Raw genomic sequence first — 12,519 nt, forward strand, 5'->3', positions numbered from 1 at the left:
TGTCCTCGTCCCCATTCTAGCTCGACAGGGTCACACAGGCCCTCTTAGCTGATTACCAAACATGAAAAGGGTTTCCTAAGTTCAAGACTTTTCATTGATTACTGATGTTCTCCTCTTTCTTCTCACTCTCTGTCTTTCCTCTCCTCATTGTCAGTCCTCCCACTTCTCCCCCACCTTTACATCTTTCTTGGTCCCTTCCTCTCTTTACTAGCACCAGACCCTGCACATGTCGCCCACGTTAAGTATGGTCAACATAAAGCAACGCTGCCAATTGCTGTAACTGTGCATGTGTGCATGCACACATCTGTGTGTCTTTCTGTTCAAGTGTTTGTGTTTGAGGATACACTCGAGGCCTAATTAGAACTGTTATAGCTGCAAAGGGAGTGGTATAATGGCACATAATGAAAAATGCCAAATTTCCTGTCCAATAAATGGGAAATTGATTAATGAAAAGCACTTTGATATAGAAGAGGTAAAGCGTTGTTGGATATAAAAGATGATGTATTAATCCTCCGCTGTTACAGATGGTTCAACCCTCCTGACAACTGCTATTCTGTCGAGACACTGTTAGCATGCATAATTATGCTAATTAAGACCTAATTAAGTGCTAATTCTTTAGAGAGTCTCTTTCTTTGGTTCTAATTTAACACGACTCAGCATTTAACACTTCTTAAAGAATTTCACACCCCCTGTGATCCTGTGATTCATTTGTAGTCCTCGTTTCATTTGTTATAAATTGTAGACACATGCAGGCCTCCGTACTGGTCAAACAATGATGTAAAAAAAGGCCACGGTTGAGAGAGGAAAGGGCCTGGAGCAAGAGAGAAAAAGAAAGCGAATTCAGTGCACTGCAATGGTCATACACATAATTACATGAAATTAAATTATGATAGGTTGGCTTATATTAGATACTGTCAGCCATTCAGCAAAATTTGGACATGGCTAATTAGTGAATAATTGCATCACTTTATTGATTTTTATTTTTTTTAAAATAGAGTTTGACAGGAGATCACTATTTACTGGTTGGTGTTTTCACTGTCCATTAATGATAACAATGTGCAGTGGTCACATGCTTTGCATTTTTACTGTGTTTGTGCTTTTACTTGTTCACATGGAATTAGTTTTCCAGCAGGGCGACAGGACATTGTTATTTTGAGTGACACACAGCTCAGAAGTTGTTACAGTATATTGCATCAGAGAAAAGTGTGACAGCAATCCAGTACGTGTTCAACAGTGACCCCCGCGTATATACAAGCAGTGACTCACTCCGTCATTAAAACAAAGCCATTACAAACTTGACATGACATCTGTCACCCCAGCCATCATCAGGGGTCAGGACTCTTGACCCCTCCCTGTCGTGGTGCATGTAGTGATCAGACATAACGCAACTCACTGATTGGCTGCGGAGCCCAGGAGCAAAAGCTGTTTCATAATGCTGCCCACTATACATTGTTTGAGTTATTCACCGTCCTGTCATTGTGTCAGTTAGGACTTTTTTCAGATGCTGCAAATTAGACGGCATGTTTTCTTGGATATACGATGTTTAATGGTTCCCAGTAATCTGCATTTCACTGAACGTCACAAAAAAAGCCCTTACCGAATGTTTTATCTGATGACATGTTTTTTAATAGTGCGTGGGAGTATATCCACAAGTTTAAGAGGCTGAATAAATTCCAGATTGTATCTTTAAATTAAAATCACTGAAACCTGAAGTTACATCAACCACAGACAGAAAAATGTTTCAGGAAACGAAACAGATGCAGTGCAGCGAGGGGATTTTCTATGTTACCTTAAATCACAGATAGGCCTGTAGCTTTGGAGCCGGGTGTGTGCACATAATGAAGTGTGCCACTAAGTAACTGTGGAGTCCCTGCCAAAGCTTAATTAGAGATTCATCCACTGGTATATATCACTGTTAGTGTGTGTCAACAGGGTGCCATGCATCAGCCACTGGCAGAAAGGGGTTTATGGCTCAAACTGTTTGTGTGTGAATGTGGGGGTGTGTGTTACAGCCACATCTAGGACTGTGAAATTAAAGGCCAGTAATTAATGAGAGGTGGGAAGTTCAGCACCTGTTTCGCTCTATTGTTAATGGGGATCTTGCAGGAAATCCACTGCGTAGGGCCAGTGGGTGACTTAAAGATAAACAAGGTGTTTATGTCTGTTGTTCCTTTTAAATAAGCACCCATGTAGTCCGGCTCTGCATTGTTTCCCAATAAGCTTAATTAAAATAGTAATGTAAAGATTTTATAAGAAGTGAAAATATAATAATGGAAGTAGAGGATAAAATAGATTGAGTGGTAAATCTAAGAACCTCTGGTTTAGTTCAAGTAGCTAAAATGTAAAAAGTAACTAAAAACCACAGCTTAAAACAAAATCTTCCAGTTAAGAACATCACATTAAAAAAAACTAAACCTTATAAATAACATAAAAAAATCAAATTCACTGCCTTTTTAATAAAATGCAGCCGCAGAGCCAGTCGGTATTACTGAACACAAGGAGGCATTTTGCAATTCATATGTGACCTGTCAGTTTAGCCTGTAAAGTGATGTGGTGTTCTTTTGTGCCAAACAAATCAATGCACTATTTAAATGTTTGTTTTGTGAGCAGAAGTTGTGAAAAAAAGCTTTAAACCTTTTCTAAAGGTAATCTAAATCAACAAGAAAAAGAAGCATAATTAACCAGGTGTGTGTAAAATATCCTAAATATTTAATTTAAAGATGATTAAAATATACATGAAACAACTGTATTAGTTATTGCTCCTTTTTGCACAGTTGATCTAATTCACAGAAATATTGCACATACAGTTTGCGGACGATTTGTGCCACAAACAACCGATGATTACTTCTATCATTCTACATCATTTATAGTCTTTTTTCATTTCTGAAACTGCACACTAATGACTAATGAAGTTCTAAAAAATAATTAATAGCACACAGTCCATCTTTGTCCATGTGTTTTTTCTCCTCCATGCTTAGAGTAAAGGCAGACCTACAGTGTGGACATATTGGTGCCCTGGGACAGATGTTCCACCTAAACATCTGGATTTATATCTGATTGGCTAATAAATATGCTACTTGATATTCAGATTGTAAATAGCTGTCTATCACAGTCTATTTTATAAAGGACTATATAAACATAATAATTATGGACACAATACACTAAAACATTTTGTTTTAGCAGTGATTAATATAAATATTTTTTAAAGAGTAAAGTGTGCATAGGACATCAGTAGTAGACTTTTGAAAGGAGACACTGTAATTCATACTAATCCCAAATATCTCTTTGTCTTCTTTGGCTCACTTACAGCTGGCGGTGCCTTGCTCACCTACTCCCAAAGACTTGTTGGCCTGAAAATGTCCTTGCAGACGTACATATATGCAAATGGATGCTGGCACATATCAGCCCCCACAGGATGGTTTGTGTGTGTATGTATGTGTCTTTTAGTTTGTACTTCAGGTAAAGGCCCCAAAGGAATTGATTACGAGCAGGTGACCATAGTACCCAGAATATTTGGAGGAGGAAGCAGCACACAGTCTCTGGTCCAGTGACACATTAATGCAGCCCCTGGGACTTGAGCTTATACAGGCTCTGTGATGTTGCTGGCTGAAGTTGGAGTGACACACACGCACGCACGCACGCGCGCGCGCGCGCGCGCGCGCGCGCACACACGGTATAATGAAGTGAAAGAGCATACAACAATATCCTTAGTGTTACTCAGGAAGCTCAGAAATTTGCTAAACAATGATAATTTTCTGTAGCTTTATGTCATGTTCATCATCATCATGCGTCATGCTGCACAGAGGAGCAACTTTCAGATACAGGGTAGAAAGATGGATAACAAATAAGAATAATAAAGATTTTTTTTTCATTATGACTGAACTCAAATCTGAGATATTTGTAGTCATATTATTAATAAAAGATCATAAAAGGAAATGTTGTATTTCATTTCAGTTTCTTTTGCATGTGCAAAAAGCAGAAAAACAGGTTGTGAGGTAAGCAGTCAGAGAGTGAGAAAGAAGACTGAGGGAAGGGGAGAGAATGAATGAGTGAGTCGTGAGACAGAGACTGACTGTACAGCTTCACATCATTGTATTAGCAACATGTTTCTTAGCTGTGTCATTTAATCTGGCTAATTGAATGCTCCAATAATTCTAAAGAGATTATAGTCCGACAAAGCGTCACACGTGGGTCAGAGGTAAAGCAGGCCATGATCTATTTGTCAAATACATCAGGCTTTCCTCTAATTTGCTTTGATTGAAATTGATCATTTTGTAAATGCACTGTCCAGATGGCTGATGAGATTTATTCCCTTTGTGTTGTGGGATGTTGAGCTAATATTATGTAAAGGAAGTGCGGATAACTCTGGATTAACTGAAGATCCGTGTGGAGAAAGCTGGTTTAAAGGCTCCGTCTGCAACAAGCTGGGGATTTCATGCAACGCTATCATGGTTTATTTAAACATCATGTTGTCTATGGGTCAGTTTGACCCTTTTTTAATGTTTTATATAGGAAATAGGTTTTTTTTCCTGTTGCTGTCAGAAAAACACTAATAATTTCATACAAAGCACACTGCAATAAAGTTAACGATTACTACTCTCACTTAATTGTTTAATAAAAATTACCCCCACAGCATATACTTACTCAACTTACTCATGTTGGTTACATCAGCATTTAAATCAGCATGATCTTAGTTAGTTAATTTTTAAAGAAATTTATTCCAGCCATTGATGGGTTCACTTTTGACATAAAATAAATGAGCACTAATGTTTCTTGCACAATTTAGCTTTGTGATAATTTCACACTGACAAATTTGAAACTTTGGAGAAACAGAGATCAGATTTTGAAACAGAGAAATCTATTTCTATACCGTCTCCTTTTACATTCCTCTGCTCGACTTTATTAACTGTGCTTCAGTTTACTCAAAAGTAAAACATTTCAAAACTGCGAGTGGACAGCAACTGGTTCTACGTGTATGCAAAACACCCTTCTTCCTACGTCAGTCGGGTTTTTTACAAAAACGTTTTCTCAGATGCTTTTAAGGTTTATTAAAAATATGAGAACAAAATTGATGAGTAAACAACACAACACAGCAAAAACACAAAGAATTCTGCGACATTGGTGCTAGCATTTTTCCAACATGTTAGCTTGTTTGTATTTTACTTACCAATAACAGGAATTAGCAGCTAGCTCTGCAAGTTAGGAAGGGAAACATACTGCTACAACCAACTGCAGATAATTCATTACAACTGGTGCACAAAGGTAAATGGCCCACATTTAGCATCTTCTAATCTATTATCAACAAAGTGCTTTACAATACATTTCTCTTTCACTCAATGGAGCTGTAATGGCATCTGTAACAACTTGTGGTTCAGTGTTTTTTTTTCAATGATACTTCAAGATGTGAAGAGGCTGGGGATCATACCACAAGCCCTGCAATTAGTGGACAGCCTGGTTAGCCACCACCAGACAAATACAAGTATTAAAGGGAATACAAATACAAAGAAACAATATCTCCACCCTGATTTTATGAGGAATTCTAAACCAGTCATCTAACCATCTATACAAAAGCATTTTATACACTGTTCCCTATCTGAAGTCCTTCAACCATTTGAAAGCACCAAAATGATTCTGGTTGATGTTGCACAATCCTCAGCTTGAAGAAACACAGTGTTGTAGAAAAGTGATCCAGTGAGACAGAGATGGAAAGAAAGAGTAAGAGAGATGACATTTTGAACCGCAGACAATTTGATATTGATCTGTCATTTCAGATGGTTTGGGTTTGACTCTATAGTGTAGCTACGAACTGCTGAAGTGCATTTCTCTCCTGACATTCCACAATATGAGAAGAGGCCAGATTATTCCAAAGTCATTCCAAGTTTACCAAAGCAGGTTGTTTCTCCCGTAAAAAGTCACAGTCTATGTTACTCAACGTGATCCCAGCTCAGCATTTCGGAGAGTTTTCTGTCAGCCTTGCAAAATAAACAGGTCTCTCTGATGCCCCCTTTCGCCCCCTCCCCTCTTCCGTTTCTGTCTCCCTCTGTCTTTCCCTCTCTCCCTGTCAAAGCTGCTCATTCGCAGGTTGATGGGAGGCATCAGAAGGGATGAGTAAGAGGCATTTGAGACAAGTGTGTGAGAGGCACGGCGTGATATCGGTGGAGAGCGACGTCTCTCTGAGAGCTTGTCTCTGGTCATATCAACAACCGGGAGACAACGAATGATGCAGAAGAAAGGATAACCGGGGCAAACACCCAGGGGCAGCATGGCAATGTGGAAAGGTTACCATAGAGCAAGAGTACACGGGGGCAGAGGGGTCATCAGGGTGAGTGTGAGCTGGCTCTCCAACTCACGTCCTATCATTTAAACTCTGTTTTTGTCTGCCTGATGCCCCCTCCCTCCACTCGCCATTCTCTTCCTGCCCAATCATTCCCTACATGTAGAGCCGCGTCAACCAGATCCGCACTGACAGGCCCGAGCTGCATGCGTATACTCTGACCGACTGCTCTTTTTGACTTTGCGTATGTGTTTGTGTGTGCATGTTTGAGTGTACATTTATGTGCAAAGAGAGGTGGGGGAGTAAATCTCGTTTCCTGGCCTCTGAAGGATTTTATTTTTGTGGCAGGGCTGTCAGATCTCTGTTGCCTCCACGCCAGACCAGTGCCAGCACCAAGTAAGTGGCAGCGCCTGATGAGAGTCACCAGCCTCTCTGACGGGTGCCCATCTTGACGGGGAATATGTTCTTCCAAATAGCAAGCTGGTAGCAACAGAGTGACGCGCACACAGTGGCACTATTGAGGGAAATTCGTTCCTTCACCGCAAAGAGTTTTTGTTGTTGTTGTTGTTGTTGGCAAACTGCAGACTGCAGGTACTTAGGCCTTCAGCAGGTTGCCATGTTTCTGGATTTTCCAACACATATGTGAACCATGAGCTTCTGGGATGCTAATTAAATTATAAATATATAAATGAAATTATCCTAACTTATCCTATTTATCCATCCTTATACAGGATATACATACATATATATATACCACAAGAGACTATAGATAAGAAAAAAAAGGTATTCAGGAGCTAATCATTTTTGACAAATTGCAGTTACACGTGTTGGTTGACTTCAGAGCCGTATTTCAGTAACGGTGAATATGCTTCTTCCCAAAATGCCAGTGGTGATTAAAATATGCAGTGTGATATTTATTATGTGACATACTATGAGAGAAGCAGGTCTGTTGAAAGTCTTTTAGATGATGGATTTGACTAATATGTAGCACGCTGCTTTTGCAAAAGGTGACCGATTACTAAAGCCTCATAAAACGGATTAAAAACCCCTCATCACACAAGCCCACAGGATGGCACATTAACAAATATTTCAGTTCAATTTTCATTCTTTTTTTGTGTCTAACTTGAGGATATGACTGGATGCTGAATGTAGCCCAATATGACGGAAAGACCACAGTGCAATAAATTTTACTGAGCACATTCTTTATCAAAACCCAGATGCGAAAGACAAGATAAAGGGACCGCAACAGAGGAAGGCATTTAATACACGGCACCAAAGCCATAACGCTAAGTAGATGCTGCCCACTTAAATCTTTACATTCTTCATTCACTTTAGCTCACCAAACACGACAGTCCCCATAGGCGAGTAATGAATAATCATTAGCAAAAGGTCCACAAATTATTGATGTAAAATAAGCAATGATTCTTTTTTTTTGTTTCGCAATTTATTGCCATTAACAAGTAACTTGCAATCCAATAAATGTCAGCATGGCTTTCAGTTAATTAAAGGGAAAGATATTATACAGTAATGCAGGGTGGCGTTTATATCTCGATTTCCACAGACTGCAATTTACTGCTGAGCCTTTATTTGAAGGGAACCACAAATAATGGCTATTAAGCCATCAGAGGATGGACAGGGGATCACATTAATGAAATTAGATAAGGTGGAATGGTGATCTACACAGCTTGGACTCTGGAGGCGCACAAACCCATACAGACAAGCTGCATGCAAGCATGACACATTAGAATTGGGGGCTGTTTAGGTCCCTTTTCCACTTCTTCTTATTCCCCTGACCTGCTTGGCCCGTGTTTTCGTTTTCTTCTTCACCTTTTCTACACTTTGTCCAAGCGCCAGCCAGAGCCCAGCAAGGTGTTCAACATGAGGGCCTGTCAGCTCATCAGGGAAAGTTTCCCTGTTTGTCCTGAGCTCTGTAGGCAGCCAGTCAGTCCATCAACCCCACCATCAACACTACCAACACACACACACACACAGACACACGTGTCCACATCTCCCCCACTAACAGGGAGGTGTCACTCGGGGAGGCAGCTGCAGTCGCTGGTGTGACGGCTCTCCTCAAATCAGAGACCCTCGTCCCTGTCAACAGCAACCTGGCCCTGAGGCTACCACTGTCACACAGCGTACACCCCTTCCAACACGCACGCACACACACAACCACACGCACAAACCCAGAACGAGGAGCTGAACGAAGAGCAGATGGAAGAGGTGGCTGTGTTCTATCTGGAGAGCTGAAACTTACTGCGTTAGGCGAGCGGGGTGATCGAGAAGAAGAATAAGAGCAGTAGAGCAAGGGGGAAAAGGGGAGAGGTAAGGATTAAGGGAGGGGTGAAGGATGAGTGTTTTAGTGAGAACAGTGGGCCTGATTTCCTTCCTGACAGAGAGGCCCAATTATTAGCTGTGACAGTTTAGGGAAATTGGCCGTGAGTGAGATGGGACAGATAGGAGCCGAACAGATAGAGGACCTGAAATTCTTCAACAGATACTTAAGTCGGGTAGAAATCCAGCTGCGTAACTGTGTTTGTACAAATGCTACAAAGAACACTTGTGATCCGACAATAAGAGGGCACTTAAAGCATGTGACGAAACACTCAACATGTCCTTTTTTGCCTTTGTTCTGATCTCCTCAGTCTTCTCATCGCTCTTTGGACGTGGATGTGCGCATGTATGAATGACTTGGCCTGCATTTGTGCTGGCAGCAAACATAAGAGGCCCTCTGTGCAATTGGACAAGGTGCCGATATCTCAGTCATGTGACAGTGACTTCCTGTCTGTATGTCAGACAGCAACTGAAGGCTTGTCAATACAAGCTCGTGCTCACATCCTTTCCCATCTCCTCAAATACAAACGCACACAAGCAGCGCAGACGTGAAAAACTGCATTTTTCTATTGTCCCTTCCTACAGTAATCTAAAACTTTAGACTATGACTAACTATGACCGTGATTAATTTGTCTATAATCTTTACTATATTTTGTTATATTTTTTTTCTATAGCTGTTCAGTTGGGATTAATATATTAATATTACTCAGGTCAGATGGTAAATTAGTCTCTACATTGAACTAGTAGCATTATGTTTAATAGATTATTCAGTAAGAAAATGCAAAATTATCTATTTATACAAAAATAATTAAAATAATTTTAAGGAGTTTTGTTTTGTCCACATTTTCCGTTTTTGTCTGAAGACTATGAGCTAAAATCGCTGTGAGCCTGGAAGGTATTCCAAAGCCCAACACTGCCCTCCTATGTCTGTATGATGCTATTAACTAGGTCATCCATGCTGCCTTTACTATCTGCTGTGTTACAACTCAGGATGTTTGACTGACTCGAAAATGTACAAAATGAACCTCATAACCTAATCTGTGCATATTTTTAGTACCGTGTACCTTTAATTAATGGAAATGAAAAAAGACTCAATGCAAAATGCACACAAGGAAAAATCCCAGTCTGTTCCACCACTATCATATATGTGTATTTGGACAGATAGTTGCTTCGTGCTGTTACTACATCCCATCTAGTCTATCCTTAACATTTGTCATTGATTGCAGCCAAGCCCACATTGACAGTTTTAATTCATTTACGAACTTGTCATTCCACATCATTGATTTAGTTGTCCTTCATCCCAGCTTTAATTATATGCAAAGATAAAAGATTTTCTCATTATTGTGTTTAATCTAATGAAAGGCCTTGTGCTACAGCAGGGGCCAGTTCAGAGGGCCAGACTATTGACCTTGGAGGGCATAGCTTGCGGATGAATGTTTTTAATTAGAGAGAGCAAACGGCTTTGGGAAAGAGAGTCTTGAGTTGTCTGTAATGCTGGTGTGTGGGACAGGTTGGCACAAAGCAGTTTAATAGATCTCAACAGGTCACACTTTCTGACCTCTACTGACTACAGCTCAGACCTTATCAATGTTTAGCACACTGCAAAAATATTCATCTGAAAGAGAATATAGTTTAGCATTTGTAACATTTTACTGCTAATCCAGTAATCAGTTATACAATTCTTTTTTGTACAGGAAACACTCTTTAAAATTGCTAAACATCTTGTCAAGATGAGTTTTTATTTCAGAAATAATCTTTGCTAGCTTGAAGTTTACAAAACTGGACAGACTGTAAGTATAGGTGGTTTTATCATTAACAGCTGAAATGCATTTGTTGTACTTTGTACTGTAACAGAAAGAACAAACTAAAGAAAGCAGACATGCAATTCATAGTATTCATCTGTAAACCAGCTTTTCTTTTAATATTCATTAACAATAGATGTTTTCATTCAACTCCCATTATTGTTTCCATTACACCTAATTCGTTCCATAAGTGGAAAACCATCAGAGATGGGAAATTCATGATTGCTTAAACCAAGGTTTAAGTTGAGGCAGAAGAAAGTGAACAAATATTTTTGTATAATTTTTTCAAAACAACCATCACGTCTGCCTGTTTGACTTTAAAGAAAGAAAGAAAGAAAGAAAGAAAGAAAGAGTAAATATTTTTTCAGATTTGCTTCAAATTGTGAATTTTTCAAGAGATGATAAAGTTTTTGTGTTACTTTGAAGCGCTATTATAGTATAGTTCTTTGAAAGGTTACAATGGGAAAGTTCCTAAAAATCTAAATTTCATTTCACACATACACTGGCCACTTCATTAGGTACGTTCTTACTAATACCAGGGTGGACCCACTTGCCTTCAGAATGTGCTTAATTCTCCATGCTGGCTACATTTTATTTGTTCCATGTTGACATGACAGGAACACAACTGCTGCAGATTTGCTGGGTGCACATCTGTGATGGGAATCTTCTGTTCCATCACATCTATTGGATTGAGATCTGGAGACTGTGGAGGCCATTTGAGAACAGTGAACTCATTGTTATGTTCAAAGAAAGTCTGAGATGATCTGAGCTTTATGACATTGTGCGCTATCTTACTGGAAGCAGCCATCAGAAGACGGGTACACTGCGGTAGGCTGTGGTGTTTGTACTAATGGACCCAAAGTTTGCCAAGAAAACACTTCGGACATCATTACACCATCACCAGACTGAAATGATACATGTCAGGATGGATCTATGGTTTCATGCGTTTTATGCCAAATTCTGATTCTACCATCTGAATGGTGCAGCACACCAGACTCATCAGACCATATTTTCATCTTCTATTGTTCAGTCTATGTAAATTGTTGCCTTAATTTCCTTTTAACTGACAGGAGTGATGCAGAGTGTTATCTTCTGCTGCTGTAGCCCATTTGCTTCAAGGTTTGATGTGTTGTGATTTGCTTTTCTCTTTACCTTACTTGTAATGAGATATTTGAGTTACTGTCGCCTTCCTGTCAGCTCAAAACAATCTGGCCATTCTCTTCTGACCTCCGGCATTAACAAGGCATTTTCACCCAGAGAGCGGCTGGTCACTGGATATTTTCTATTTTCCGGGTCATACTCTGCAAATCCTAGATATCAGCAGTTTCTGAAATATGCAGACCAGTCTGTTTGGCATGAACAACCATGCCATATTCAAAGTCAAACAAATTCTCTTTTTTCTCCCTTCAGTTTGAATATGAGTTGGTGATCTTGACCATGTCTATATGTCTAAATTGAAATGGCTGCTATGAGCTGCTGCCATGCAGTTGGCTAAAATAGTACTTTAGTACATAAAAATTTTTAAAAATATTGCACTGTCTTGAATAAAAACATGACTCGTGACTTTTAAAATTTGAGACTGCACAGATGCAACAAACAGGACATACCACTAGGTGGAAGTGTTACTTCATATGGAGTTTTGCTGACAGTGCACACTCATATTTTATTTCAGTTTACTCTGAAAACAGTTTGACATCCAGTTTATTTACAACAAGTAATCAACAAGACACTATTGGTGCATATAATAACACACAGATGATGATGATTTGTATATTTGCTTGTATAACTTTGGGATATTTTAGACCTTGACTGATATACTCTACATTTGTAGTTGTTTTTATTGCATTTTAAACTGCATTTAATTAAAAAAAAAATTAAAAAGAAAGGTTTTATGCAAACATCATCAACTTCAAAAATTACTTTGTCACAGTCTTTATTAGCACTTTAACAGGTTCATGTCACTGAAATGCTTTAAATTACCTCAATCAAAATATTAAGAAAAGAATAGAAAACTCCAGTTAGATATTCAAAATATGCCAGAAAATCTCATTTACAAGGCAGCACACAAAAATGGGCCACTCTAGGAAACACTTAATACCATCACCATAA

This window comes from Diplotaxodon limnothrissa, linkage group LG7, assembly GCF_057381915.1.
Source record: "Diplotaxodon limnothrissa isolate DT_005_m linkage group LG7, D_limnothrissa_male_GT1.1, whole genome shotgun sequence".
In the NCBI taxonomy this organism is placed as follows: Eukaryota; Metazoa; Chordata; class Actinopteri; order Cichliformes; family Cichlidae; genus Diplotaxodon; species Diplotaxodon limnothrissa.